The sequence below is a fragment of the Heterodontus francisci genome, chromosome 34 (assembly GCF_036365525.1).
Source record: "Heterodontus francisci isolate sHetFra1 chromosome 34, sHetFra1.hap1, whole genome shotgun sequence".
Lineage (NCBI taxonomy): Eukaryota > Metazoa > Chordata > Chondrichthyes > Heterodontiformes > Heterodontidae > Heterodontus > Heterodontus francisci.
The window spans coordinates 33,605,436-33,618,627 of NC_090404.1; the positions used below are offsets into that span (position 1 = coordinate 33,605,436).

At 44.6% G+C, this 13,192-nt stretch overlaps 1 pseudogene; it reads left to right on the forward strand.

The window, feature by feature from the left end:
- Window positions 1-950: 950 nt before the first annotated feature.
- LOC137348811 (jerky protein-like) lies at window positions 951-2,834 on the forward strand (annotated as a pseudogene).
- The last annotated feature ends 10,358 nt before the right edge of the window (window positions 2,835-13,192 follow it).

A 13,192-nucleotide genomic window follows, 5' to 3' on the forward strand; every position in this document is an offset into this window, starting at 1 on the left:
GAGGATTGGATAAGAAAAAAAAAGAGGCTTATGGCAGATTCAAAGCGCTGAAAACAGTGGAGGCCCAAGAGCAGTATAGAAAGTGTAGGGGGGGGGGGGGGGTACTTAAAAAAAGTAATTAGGAGAGCGAAGAAGGGGTATGAAAAAACACTGGCAGGCAAGATAAAGGAAAATCCCAAGGCATTTTATAAGTATATTAAGGGCAAGAGGATAACCAGGGAAAGAGTGGGGCCCATTAGGGACCAAAGTGCCAATCTGTGTGTGGAGTTGGAGGACATAGGTGAGGTTTTAAATGATTACTTTTCATCTGTGTTCACTATGGAGAAGGACGATGCAGGTGTAGAGATCAGGGAGGGGGACTATGATGTACTTGAAAAAATTAGCATTGAAAGGGAGGAGATATTAGCTGTTTTAGCGGGCTTAAAAGTGGATAAATCCCCAGGCTCAGATGAGATGTATCCCAGGCTGTTATGTGAGGCAAGGGAGGAGATAGCAGGGGCTCTGACTGAAATTTTCAAATCCTCTCTGGCCACAGGAGAGGTATCAGAGGACTGGAGTACAGCGAATGTGGTACCATTATTCAAGAAGGGTAGCAGAGATAAACCAGGTAATCACAGGCCAGTGAGTCTAACATCAGTGGTAGGTAAAATATTTGAAAAAATTCTGAGGGACAGGATTAATCTCCACTTGGAGAGGCAGGGATTAATCAGGGATAGTCAGCATGGCTTTGTCAGGGGGAGATCATGTCTAAATAACTTGATTGAATTTTTCAAGGAGGCAACTAGATGTGTAGATGAGGGTAAGGCAGTTAATGTAGTGTGCATGGGCTTTGGTAAAGTTTTGATAAGGTCCTGCATGGGAGATTGGTTAAGAAGATAAGAGCCCATGGGATCCAGGGCAATTTAGCAAATTGGATCCAAAATTGGCTTAGTGGCAGGAGGCAGAGAGTAATGGTCGACGGTTGTTTTCGCGAGTGGAAGCCTGTGCCCAGTGGTGTACCACAGGGATCGGTGCTGCGACCCTTGCTGTTTGTAGTGTACATTAATGATCTGGACATGAATGTAGGACGTATGATCAGTAACTTGGCAGGTGACACAAAAATTGGTGGTTCGTAAATAGTGAGGAGGAAAGCCTTAGATTACAGGACAACATAGATGGGCTGGTAAGATGGGTGGAGCAGTGGCAAATGGAATTTAATCCTCAGAAGTGTGAGGTGATGCATTTTGGGAGGACTAACAAGGGAAGGGAATATAAAATGGATGGTAGGACCCTAGGAAGTACAGAGGGTCAGAGGGACCTTGGTGTACTTGTCCATAGATCACTGAAGGCAGTAGCACAGGCAGATAAGGTAGTTAGGAAGGCAGAAGGGATACTTGCCTTTATTAGCCGAGGCATATAATATAAGAGCGGGGAGGTTATGATGGAGCTGTATAAAACACTAGTTAGACTGGAGTACTGTGTACAGTTCTGGTCACCACACTACAGGAAGGATGTGACTGCACTGGAGAGGGTACAGAGGGGATTCACCAGGATGTTGCTTGAGCTGGAGCATTTCAGTTATGAAGAGAGACTGGATAGGCTATGGTTGTTTTCCTTAGAGCAGAGAAGGCTGAGGGGGGACATGATTGAGGTAAACAAAATTGAGGGGCATTGATAGGTTAGATAGAAGAAACTTTTTCTCTTCGTGGACGTGTCAATAACCAGGGGGCATCTATTTAGAGTAAGGGGCAGGAGACGTCAAGGGGATTTGAGGAAAAAAAATCACCCAGAGGGTGGTTGGAATCTAGAACACACTACCTGAAGGAGTGGTGGAGGCAGGAACCCTCACAACCCCTAAGACATATTTAGATGAGCACTTGAAACGCCATAGCATACAAGACTATGGGCCAAGTGCTGGAAAATGGGATTGGAATGGATAGGTGCTTGATGGCCAGCACAGACATGATGGGCTGAAGGGCCTGTTTCTGTGCTGTATAACTCTATGACTCTAATGTGGAAAGCATTGGTGTACACAGTAAAAATGTTGTTATCCGGCAATTGACCAACTCAAAAGTTCTATTATCTGGAATTTCTGAAAACCTCGGAGGGTCGTCTCCCAATACTGAGTTTTTTCAAGTGCAGTTGATTGTTCTGGGTATTACTGTCCTGCAGTTAGTGGTGCTGCTGATAGTCATCTTAGTGATGCTGCTGGCAGTTCATCTTGTTGTGTCACTGTGCTTCTGCAGTTTGGTGATTTATTTCCCCATCCACCCATTATAGCATCCAATAAAGTATTGACAGGAAAAGGGGGAAAGTGGGAAAAGGTTGTGTTGATGCTACAGCAGAAAATAGATATTTGCAGGTTTCTTGAAAAAGGTGGAAATTGTAATGTGTTAATGAATGAATATAATGTTGGTTCATCAACCATATATGACATCAAGGGTCAAAAAGACCGGTTGTTGAAATTCGTTGCTCGTTCTGAGACTAATATAGCTGTTGAACAACACTGTCCTCTGCATCAACCTAAATGAGAGCAGCCAGACAATGTATTGTAGCAATGATTTACATTGAAACGCCCCAGTCTCAGGCCCAATGCTCATTGCAAAGGCGAAAGACTTTCATAAGCAATTGGAATTGACTGAACCATGTGTATTTTCCAATGGATGGCTTTCTTGCTTTGAACAGCAGAATGGCATAAGAAGGCTGGATGTAACTGGTAACAAAAATCAGCTGACCATGAGGCTGCAGAAAAATATTGTGATTTCTTCAACAAATTAATTGCTGAAAATGATCTATCCCCAGAACACATTTATAACACAGATAAAACATACCTATGTTTGGTGCTGTTTGTCTAATTCTACCCTAGCTGGTGCGAGTGAATCCAGTGCTGCAGGTTTGAAGCAAAATACAGCCAAAATAACTGTGCTTGCATGAGCTAATGCCACAGTTCTTTCAATCAAATTAGAACTTAAAGATGTAATTTCCAATGTGGTTTGTACGTGGAACTCAGTTAAAGGTGAAACATTAAGAGAGCTCGGAGAAAACTGTGGCCCAGTGTTATGTTTGCAGAAGTGTCTTCTGATGAAGAGGAATTTGGAGGCTTTAATGTTCAACATATATAAAAAATCACAAATTCTCGACATGCTGAGGGATGTTCCTTCTCCAAACTCAATCAAACAGCTTAGTGAAAATGATGTAGAAGATTGGGTTGAAGCTGACAAGGAGGTTGAAGTGACACATGTTGTTAGTGATGTGGAAATAACAGTGTCCAGAATCCTGAGAAGTCTAAGGAAACTGAAGAAGGCTCGGCAGAAGATTTTAGTGAGGAACAGAAAATAACTTGGGGGAAAGCTGCATCAGCATTTGATACATGAATCAAATTTGCTGAAAGGCAGACTTGTTATTCTGCACACGAGTTTATGCAGCTACATATTTTGTTCTACTTTCATGCAAAAAAGACATGAGGCAAGTAGGCAAACTGATATCTGAAATCTTTTCAAGAAAACTTCCAGGGTTTGCCCTAGGCTCAGTCGAGATTCTGTCCCATCGCCTACATCTAGTGTTTTAGTGTAATTTGTACATTACGTTTACTGTTCCTCAAGAATTCTATGTATCATTATTGCCTCAGGATTTCTGCATTGCACATCTTCTTCTTTGATATAATAATTTCTATTAAAATTAAAACTATTACATTGTATTGTCTTGGTAACATGACTCTTGATTAACCGGAATTTGATTATCCGGCACCTCTCAGGTCCAGCGCATGACGGATAACAAAGCTTTTACTGTACCACAAAAAACAAGGGACCTGGTACTGAGCCCTGTGGAACCCCACTGGAGACAGGCTTCCAGTCATGGTTCAGTTCCGGATGTAATTAACAGCAGAATCCACCCTCTACAGTTATATGTGAAATCACTGGTGTCCCAGCAGGTGGGATGACTGAGTGAATCCCTTCCCACACACTGAGCTGGTGAACGGCCTCTTCCCAGTGTGAACTCATTGGTGTGTCAGTAAATCCTTTTTACTTTTAAATCTCATCTCAGTCAGAACAGTGAAAAGGTCTGTTATAAATGTGAATACGTTGGCGTTCATTGAAGCGGGATGACTGAGTGAATCCCTTCCCACACATGGAGCAGGTAAATGGTGTCTCCCCAGTGTGAACTCGCTGGTGTCTCTGCAGGGCAGATTAGTGAGCAAATCTCTTCCCATACACGGAGCAGGTGAACGGCCTCTCCCCAGTGTGAGTTCGCTGGTGTGTCTGTAGACCCCTTGTGTGTTTAAAGCTTTTCTCACACTCAGAACATTTAAATGGTAGCTCCCCAGTATGAACTCACTGATGCAAAGAAAGGTTGGATGAACATGTCAATCCCTACTCACATACATACCAGGTGAATGACCTCTCCCGAGTGTGACTGTGTTGATGAGTTTCTAGCCGGGATGGGGAATTGAATCCCTCCCACAGTCCCCACATTTCCAATGTTTCTCCGTGGTGCGAGTGTCCTTGTGTCTCTCCAGGTTGGGTGATCAGTTCAAGTCTGATCCACACACAGAACATGTGTGCAGTTTCTCCTCGCTATGAATGTGCGATTTTTTTCAGGCTGTGTAACTGGTTTCCACAGTCAGTGCACTGGAAAACTCTCACTTGGGTGTGTGTGTGTCTCAGTGCTTTTCCAGTTATACTGATGTTTGAAATCATTCCCTACAGACAGAACGAACAACAATTTCTCCTTCCACATTCAAAGCCTGATGTTATTCAGGTCCTGATGAATCGAGTGACTCTGTCAGATCTTGATGTGGTGTTTGGTTTCAGTTTCCCATCTGTAAACCCTCCCCTGCTGACCCCCCGTAAAAGGAGTTTACAAAAGCCATCACTGTCAGTTCAGGATGGAAATTCACAACATTCTCTCCTCCTGCTTCCGAGCCCAGGATGGTTGCATATGCGCCCTGCTCCCTGCTGCAAATAGTCCTGAGCAAAGGCAATATAGTGTTTGACCTTACAGTTTATTAATGCCAGTTTCCTCCAAAAGAGCAGGGAAGCTGGCGGCCGTTAAACTGGGCCTGTTACTGGGAGAAAACCCGCAGCTGCAAATGTGGTACCTGGAGTTTTTTAAACGGATTTCCGGCCTATACTCTGTGTCTCTGAAGCTTCCCCACCATTCAGTCCCCATTTCTCCTCCATCTGGAAATGTTCCCTGACTAGTCCCCATATCCCCCCATTTACTGACGCTCTGACCAGTCTCCAGTTGTTCTCCATTTAGAGACGCTCCCTGACCAGTTCCCACTTTCTCCTCCATTTGGAGACGTTCCCTGACCAATCCCCATGTATCCATTTAGAGACGCTCACTGACCAGCCCCCCTTTCTCCTCCATTTAGAGACGCTCCCTGACCAATCCCCATGTATTCACCATTTAGAGACGCACATTGACCAGTCCCTCTTTCTCCTCCATTTAGTGATGCTCACTGATGAATCTCTATTTAGTTTAGTTTAGTTTAGAGATACAGCACTGAAACAGGCCCTTTGGCCCACCGAGTCGGTGCCGACCATCAACCACCCATTTATACTAATCCTACACTACTTATACTAAGCCCAGCCTCTACCAGTCATGGATGAGCTGGACATACAGCCAACCAAATCGGAACTCAGTGATGCCATTGATTCTCTAGCCAGCGGAAAAGCCCCTGGGAAGGACAGCATTACCCCTGAAATAATCAAGAGTGCCAAGCCTGCTATACTCTCAGCACTACATGAACCGCTATGCCTGTGCTGGGACGAGGGAGCAGTACCTCAGGACAAACGCGATGCCAATATCATCACCCTGTATAAAAACAAAGGTGACCGCAGTGACTGCAACAACTACCGTGGAATCTCCCTGCTCAGCATAGCGGGGAAAGTCTTTGCTCGAGTCGCTCTAAACAGGCTCCAGAAGCTGGCCGAGCGCGTCTACCCTGAGGCACAGTGTGGCTTTCGTGCAGAGAAATCGACCGTTGACATGCTGTTCTCCCTTCGCCAGATACAGGAGAAATGCCGTGAACAACAGATGCCCCTCTACATTGCTTTCATTGATCTCACCAAAGCCTTTGACCTCGTCAGCAGACGTGGTCTCTTCAGACTACTAGAAAAGATTGGATTCCCACCAAAGCTACTAAGTATCATCACCTCATTCCATGACAATATGAAAGGCACAATTCAACATGGTGGCTCCTCATCAGAGCCCTTTCCTATCCTGAGCAGCGTGAAACAGGGCTGTGTTCTCGCACCCACACTGTTTGGGATTTTCTTCTCCCTGCTGCTCTCACATGCGTTCAAGTCCTCTGAAGAAGGAATTTTCCTCCACACAAGGTCAGGGGGCAGGTTGTTCAACCTTGCCCATCTAAGAGTGAAGTCCAAAGTACCGAAAGTCCTCATCAGGGAACTCCTCTTTGCTGACGATGCTGCATTAACATCTCACACTGAAGAGTGTCTGCAGAGTCTCATCGACAGGTTTGCGGCTGCCTGCAATGAATTTGGCCTAACCATCAGCCTCAAGAAAACAAACATCATGGGGCAGGACGTCAGAAATGCTCCATCCATCAATATTGGCGACCACGCTCTGGAAGTGGTTCAAGAGTTCAGCTGCCTAGGCTCAACTATCACCAGTAACCTGTCTCTAGATGCAGAAATCAACAAGCGCATGGGAAAGGCTTCCACTGCTATGTCCAGACTGGCCAAGAGAGTGTGGGAAAATGGCGCACTGACACGGAACACAAAAGTCCGAGTGTATCAAGCCTGTGTCCTCAGTACCTTGCTCTATGGCAGCGAGGCCTGAACAACGTATGTCAGCCAAGAGCGACGTCTCAATTCATTCCATCTTCGCTGCCTCCGGAGAATACTTGGCATCAGGTGGCAGGACCGTATCTCCAACACAGAAGTCCTTGAGGTAGCCAACATCCCCAGCTTATACACACTACTGAGTCAGCGGCGCTTGAGATGGCTTGGCCATGTGAGCCGCATGGAAGATGGCAGGATCCCCAAAGGCACATTGTACAGTGAGCTTGCCACTGGTATCAGACCCACCGGCCGTCCATGTCTCCGCTTTAAAGACGTCTGCAAACGCGACATGAAATCCTGTGACATTGATCACAAGTCGTGGGAGTCAGTTGCCAGCGTTCGCCAGAGCTGGCGGGCAGCCATAAAGACAGGGCTAAATTGTGGCGAGTCGAAGAGACTTAGTAGTTGGCAGGAAAAAAGACAGAGGCGCAAGGGGAGAGCCAACTGTGTAACAGCCCCGACAACAAATTTTTCTGCAGCACCTGTGGAAGAGCCTGTCACTCTAGAATTGGCCTTTATAGCCACTCCAGGTGCTGCTCCACACACCACTGACCATCTCCAGGCGCTTACCCATTGTCTCTCGAGATGAGGAGGCTGTGAGAATAAAAAATACTGAAATGTTGTTTCCACAGCTTGTGGAAAATTACCAAGTAGTCATTTCTACACAACATAATGAAATCACTGAACAAGGGAACTGATAAGGGGATGTGAGTAAAGACCTTGAGACAGTACGGCAGTTAAAAATTGTGCTCATGCAGAGAAAAGAAAAACAGCAAGAGTTAGAACAAAGGATGTAGTGAATGAGTAACTGACAGCTGCAAGTTAACACACACACAGGAGGCTTGCAAAAGAATGGAGAGCCAAATAAGGTAAAACAAAAACAAGAGTCAGGGGCTAGAAAGTTAGAGTAGGGGGAGAAGTAAACAGATGAGGAGACTGTAGCAACCATAGGATAGGTTAGTGTCATAATACGTTATAACCAATAATGTAAAATAAAGGCGTGGACAAATGGATTTGTATTGTATTAACATGAACTGAATATGTTGATCGGTGTGCCTGCTTGTAGGACACCCGATCTTGCAAGAACGTTAAATAAACTTACTTCTTCAGAGTTTGACTTGGTGTAAATTATTATTAAGTGGGCTACGTTTCTCACAATTGGGGGCTCGTCCGGGATCTCTTCATCATTGCCGGGACCGCGGCCGACGACAGACAAGAAGACGCGTCCCGTTAATTTAAAAACGGTCTCGTTTCTCTCGTCGGTAGCGGACCCGAGTAATCGACTGAAAACGATCCTAGGGAAGTCACTCTGAATGAGTATTTAGTGCGGCAGGTACACACGTGAAGTCAGGCAACTCCGTGCACGGACCAAGGTAAGAAAAACGACTTTTAAGTATTATCTTGGTGACTTATGGTTAACTGTAGGATAAGACCTTCTAATTACTAAAAGTCCTTGAGGAGTGAATTTTACAGTCCTGCAGTATAAGACCCTTCAGCTAGGAGGTGAGTACCGTAAGGTACAAGACCCTTCAGCTAGGAGGTGAATACCGTAGGGTACAAGACCCTTCAGTTAGGAGGTGAATACTGTAGACCATGGGAAATAAATCGTCTAAAAAGGAAGACGATGGGAGACAAGGAAAGTCTGCCGGTAACATCCCTCCAGAAAGTCCATTGGGACGGATGTTGGAGTATTGGGATTTAGAGTCAAAAACCAAGGAGAAAAAGATCCAAATATGATCTAAGGACAGCAAGAAGGACCACCCCTAAACCCGACGATAACGACGACGATAGAGATAGAGAGTCTCCTAAGACAATGATGCCCTTGAGAGAGGTACCAATAGGAAATAATGAAATTGGATTTGTTAGTGCACCATTAACGTCAGGAGAGGTAAGAGTGTTTAAAAAGGAAATGAAAGTCCTCGTAGAAGACCCCTGAAAATTTGGGAAAGAGAAAACCCTCCCGGGGTAGGGGGAAACGAACCAGCCGAACAAAAATACCCTAATCAAGACCTGCAGTGGCAGAACAATAATGTCGGCCATAGGGGCCAGATGAAAGACCTTAGAAATCTGATAGTAAAAGGCATGAGGGAATCTGTCCCGAAATCACAAAATTTGAATAAGGCCTTCAAAGTAAGACAGGAAAAGGATGAGACTCCCTCAAATTTCTTACAGAGATTACGGGACACAATGAGGAAATATTCAGGTTTAGATCCAGAAGACCCGGTTGCCCAAGGACTCCTTCGAGTCCATTTTGTAACAAAATCATGGCCAGACATCCAAAAGAAAATTCAAAAGATAGATGGATGGAGTGAAAAACAATTGGACGAACTGCTCAGAGAAGCGCAGAAAGTTTTCCTTAATAGAGATGAAGCCAGAGAAAAACAGTGAAGCTTAAATGAGATGGTAATTGTACAAGTGTTCCACCCTTTTATGTTGTAAACAAGTAGTTGAAGCCCCTGCAAAACTTATGCCTTTACAGAGTTACTGCAGGCCCCTCTTATGGCACAAGCAGGCGACGTATTGAGTGCGACCCCTCTGGGTGTTGAAGGCTGTTTCTAGACAAATAGAGACCATTAAAGGCACCTAGGTGGGATCAAGGGATTGATTTTTTAAAATGTTTTGAAGAATCAAAGGGGGGACTGTGAGAACAGAATTTAGATTTTAGAATTTTTAAGAACAGAGTTACATGGGAACATTTAAGATGAAACAATTAATCAGTCATGTATTGCTAACAAGCTAGCTTCAGTGCTGCAGGGAGGGACAGCTGATCAGAAATGACTTCATAACTTCAGGGCTGCAGAGGCAACTTGGCCTTGCAGCTGGTGCAGCGAGAGAGAGACATTGTACTTCAACAGCACTCTTCTTATCACCCAGACATGACAATCCTAGGGAAAAGTTAGAATGAAAAACATACCGACCAGGCTAATACACACCCCCTTGTTAGAGGGTGGCTCAGCCTACCCTTCTGATTCAGCAGTTGCTGAGTTTTTTATATTTGCTTTTATATTATAATGTTTAAATGTTATTTGAGTAAATAGATCCACATAATCCGAGTGAATATATATAATCATATATAAGTTGATCGGTAGAGAGAAGGTTATCATAGAATGATAAAAGGGGGGAATGTGGAAGTGAGCAGAAAGGCATGGCACTGGTACTTGAAACAAGGTTACCCTGGACCAAATGTTTACCTATAGCGATACTCAGAATTCGGACAGCCCCTAGAAAAGATGTGGGACTGTCCCCCTATGAAATGCTATTCGGATTACCCTATATGGGAACCAGGGGCGAGATGCCAACCTTAGAAACTAAAGATTCATTTCTAAAGAACTATATACTGGCGTTGTCTTCCTCATTGTCATTCCTCAGGAAGCAAGGCCTGTTAGCACAGACCCCACCTCTTGAATTTGCAGTGCACAAGATCCAACCAGGAGATTGGGTTCTGGTGAAATCGTGGAAAGCGACTAAACTACAACCGAACTGGGAAGGACCAAACCAGACTCTCCTAACCACTGAAACAGCCATAAGAACGGCAGAAAGAGGTTGGACCCACTACACAAGAATCAAGGGGCCGGTACAACCCCCGGCCGAGGAAGGAACTTGGACAACCGAATTAACAGAAGAACCATTGAAAATAAAGCTAAAAAGACTTTGAGTAACGAACTTTTTTTTTATATAGCGGCACAAGCGCGGAAATACTGTCTGTAATATTGTGTGTCTTTTCCCTTTCTCTCTTTCTTTTCAAAAGTAGCCAGGAAATCAGAACCAGATTAAAATGGGTTGGATGTTTTTGTATGCAGTATTAGTCATCCCAGTAATGGGAAAAATAACAATGTGGGACGGAACTGACGGGGACAACGGTACACAGAAATCCCCAAGAGCCAGGACCCTCAGGTGGTAGAAGTAGACTTGTGTTTCCTAATCCCATGTGGGGGCATACATAACCAAAGAAATTATCATGTGGACTCCCTCCATTATTATGGGGATGGACTACTAACAGGAGACCCACTCCCACCGATTATATCCATTCACCAGAGCCCCATAAAACTAGGCCCAGATTGTCCAGATAAGGAATGCAACCCTATATATTTGACAATAAAAAGAACCGAGTGGACAGAAACGACTGGTGGAATATCCACCCAACGCCATTGGAATGGCTCAATAACAGAAGAACGACAAATCAAAACTACCCACTTCCAATTAGACAACAAGGTGTTTGGAGTAACAGTTAGAGAAGGGAAAAAGAAAGGTGAATTAAAATGTTGTTTTCAGGTAACAATAGATAAGACTGGTAAACCATCTAACAAACTAAAAGGGACCTCTCATAACGATCCTAACATAGTAAAGATAATAGAGGTAAAAGACTTGAGAAAGACAATTGAGATAGAAACCGGTTACGGGGACACAAATGCCTGGGTAGAATGGATAAAATATACTGTAAAAAGTTTGAACAAAAACAATTGCTATGCTTGTGCATCTGGTAGACCGATAGCTCAAGTAGTACCTTTCCTGCTGGGGTGGGAGCGTGACCGAAAGGGCATGGAATGCATGTTAGCCCTATATCAGGATAAGACGGCTTGGGGTATTCAAAACTTGCATATCCTTGTCATTAATGTTCCGTCCCCTAGAGAAAAAAGATTCAAGGACTCCCCCTTCATTGTTAGCCACCAGTGTGAATCACACATCATGCGTAAGTCGACACGGTGCGGAACTAACCAGAAATATGGGAGAGTTGAAGTCATGCATAGAGAATGAGGACGTAACTGGAAGAGTCAGGGAGGGAACTACTCATCATTGAATGTCCCCAGAGCGGATTTATGGTGGTATTGCGGATGAAAAATCCTGAGACAGACCCTACCCTCCCAGTGGAAGGGGACGTGCGCAATTGTTCAATTAGCAATACCATTCACCTTGGCATTTGAGAAACAAAAGATAATAACAAGGGAAAGGGGTAAAAGGGAAGCGATAGTGAACTCTTTTGATGACCAGGTGTACTTGGATTCCATAGGGGTCCCAAGAGGGGTACCTGATAAATTCAAGGCCCGAAACCAAATGACAGAATGGATAGTATCAACGGGAGTACAGACATTGAGAAGGTGGCTGAAATAATGCTCAGAGGATTTGAGAGGACATATGAGACCCCTCCTCAGTATGTAGAAAACAACAAGGATTAAGTAAAAGAAAAGGGGGAATTGTGAGAATAAGAAATACTGAAATGTTGTTTCTACAGCTTGTGGAAAATTACCAAGAAGTCCTTTCAACACAACATAATGAAATCACTGAACAAGGGAACTGATAAGGGGATGTGAGAAAAGACCTTGAGACAGTACGGCAGTTAAAAATTGTGCTTCTGCAGAGAAAAGAAAAACAGCAAGAGTTAGAACAAAGGATGTAGTGAATGAGTAACTGCCCCACTAAGATAAAGGCTGACAGCTGCAAGTTAACACACACACAGGAGGCTTGCAAAAGAATGGAGAGCCAAATAAGGTAAAACAAAAACAAGAGTCAGGGGCTAGAAAGTTAGAGTCGGGGGAGAAGTAAACAGAGGAGGAGACTGTAGCAACCATAGGATAGGTTAGTGTCATAATACGTTATAACCAATAATGTAAAATAAAGGCGTGGACAAATGGATTTGTATTGTATAAACATGAATTGAATATGTTGATCGGTGTGCCTGCTTGTAGGACACCCGATCTTGCAAGAACGTTAAATAAACTTACTTCTTCAGAGTTTGATTTGGTGTAAATTATTATTAAGTGGGCTACGTTTCTCACAAGGCCAAATAAGAAGACACTAATCCCATATTCCTATCACATCTCCACCTATCCCTATATTTCCCTACCACCTACCTATACCAGTGGCAATTTATAATGGCCAATTTACCTACCAACCTGCAAGTCTTTTGGCTTGTGGGAGGAAACCGCAGCACCCGGAGAAAACCCACGCAGACACAGGGAGAACTTGCAAACTCCACACAGGCAGTACCCAGAATTGGAGCTGTGAGGCTGCGGTGCTCACCACTGCGCCACTGTGACGCTCTGACTCGTCTCCAGTTTTCCTCCATTTAGAGACGCTCCCTGACCAGTTCCCACTTTATCCTCCATTTAGAGACGCTCCCTGCCTCTCCTGGATTTTGGGACAGTCTCTGCTCTCGGCTCTTTGTTGAGATTCGGGCCGGAGGGAAGCGCTGGAAGCCGCAGCTGGGGATTGATCTTGTTGTTTGTTGCGATATGGATGTTCAGTTTGTCTCCCGGCTCCACTCACACCGCCCTCCCGCCTGGCTGATTGACGGCGACTGCGCACCAATAGGAAGAGAGTGGGCGGGACTGGAGGACCGGTGTGGCTGTGGGACCTCCAACCAATAAGAAGAGGGGCGGCCATCAATCAGCCGGACATTGTGAGTT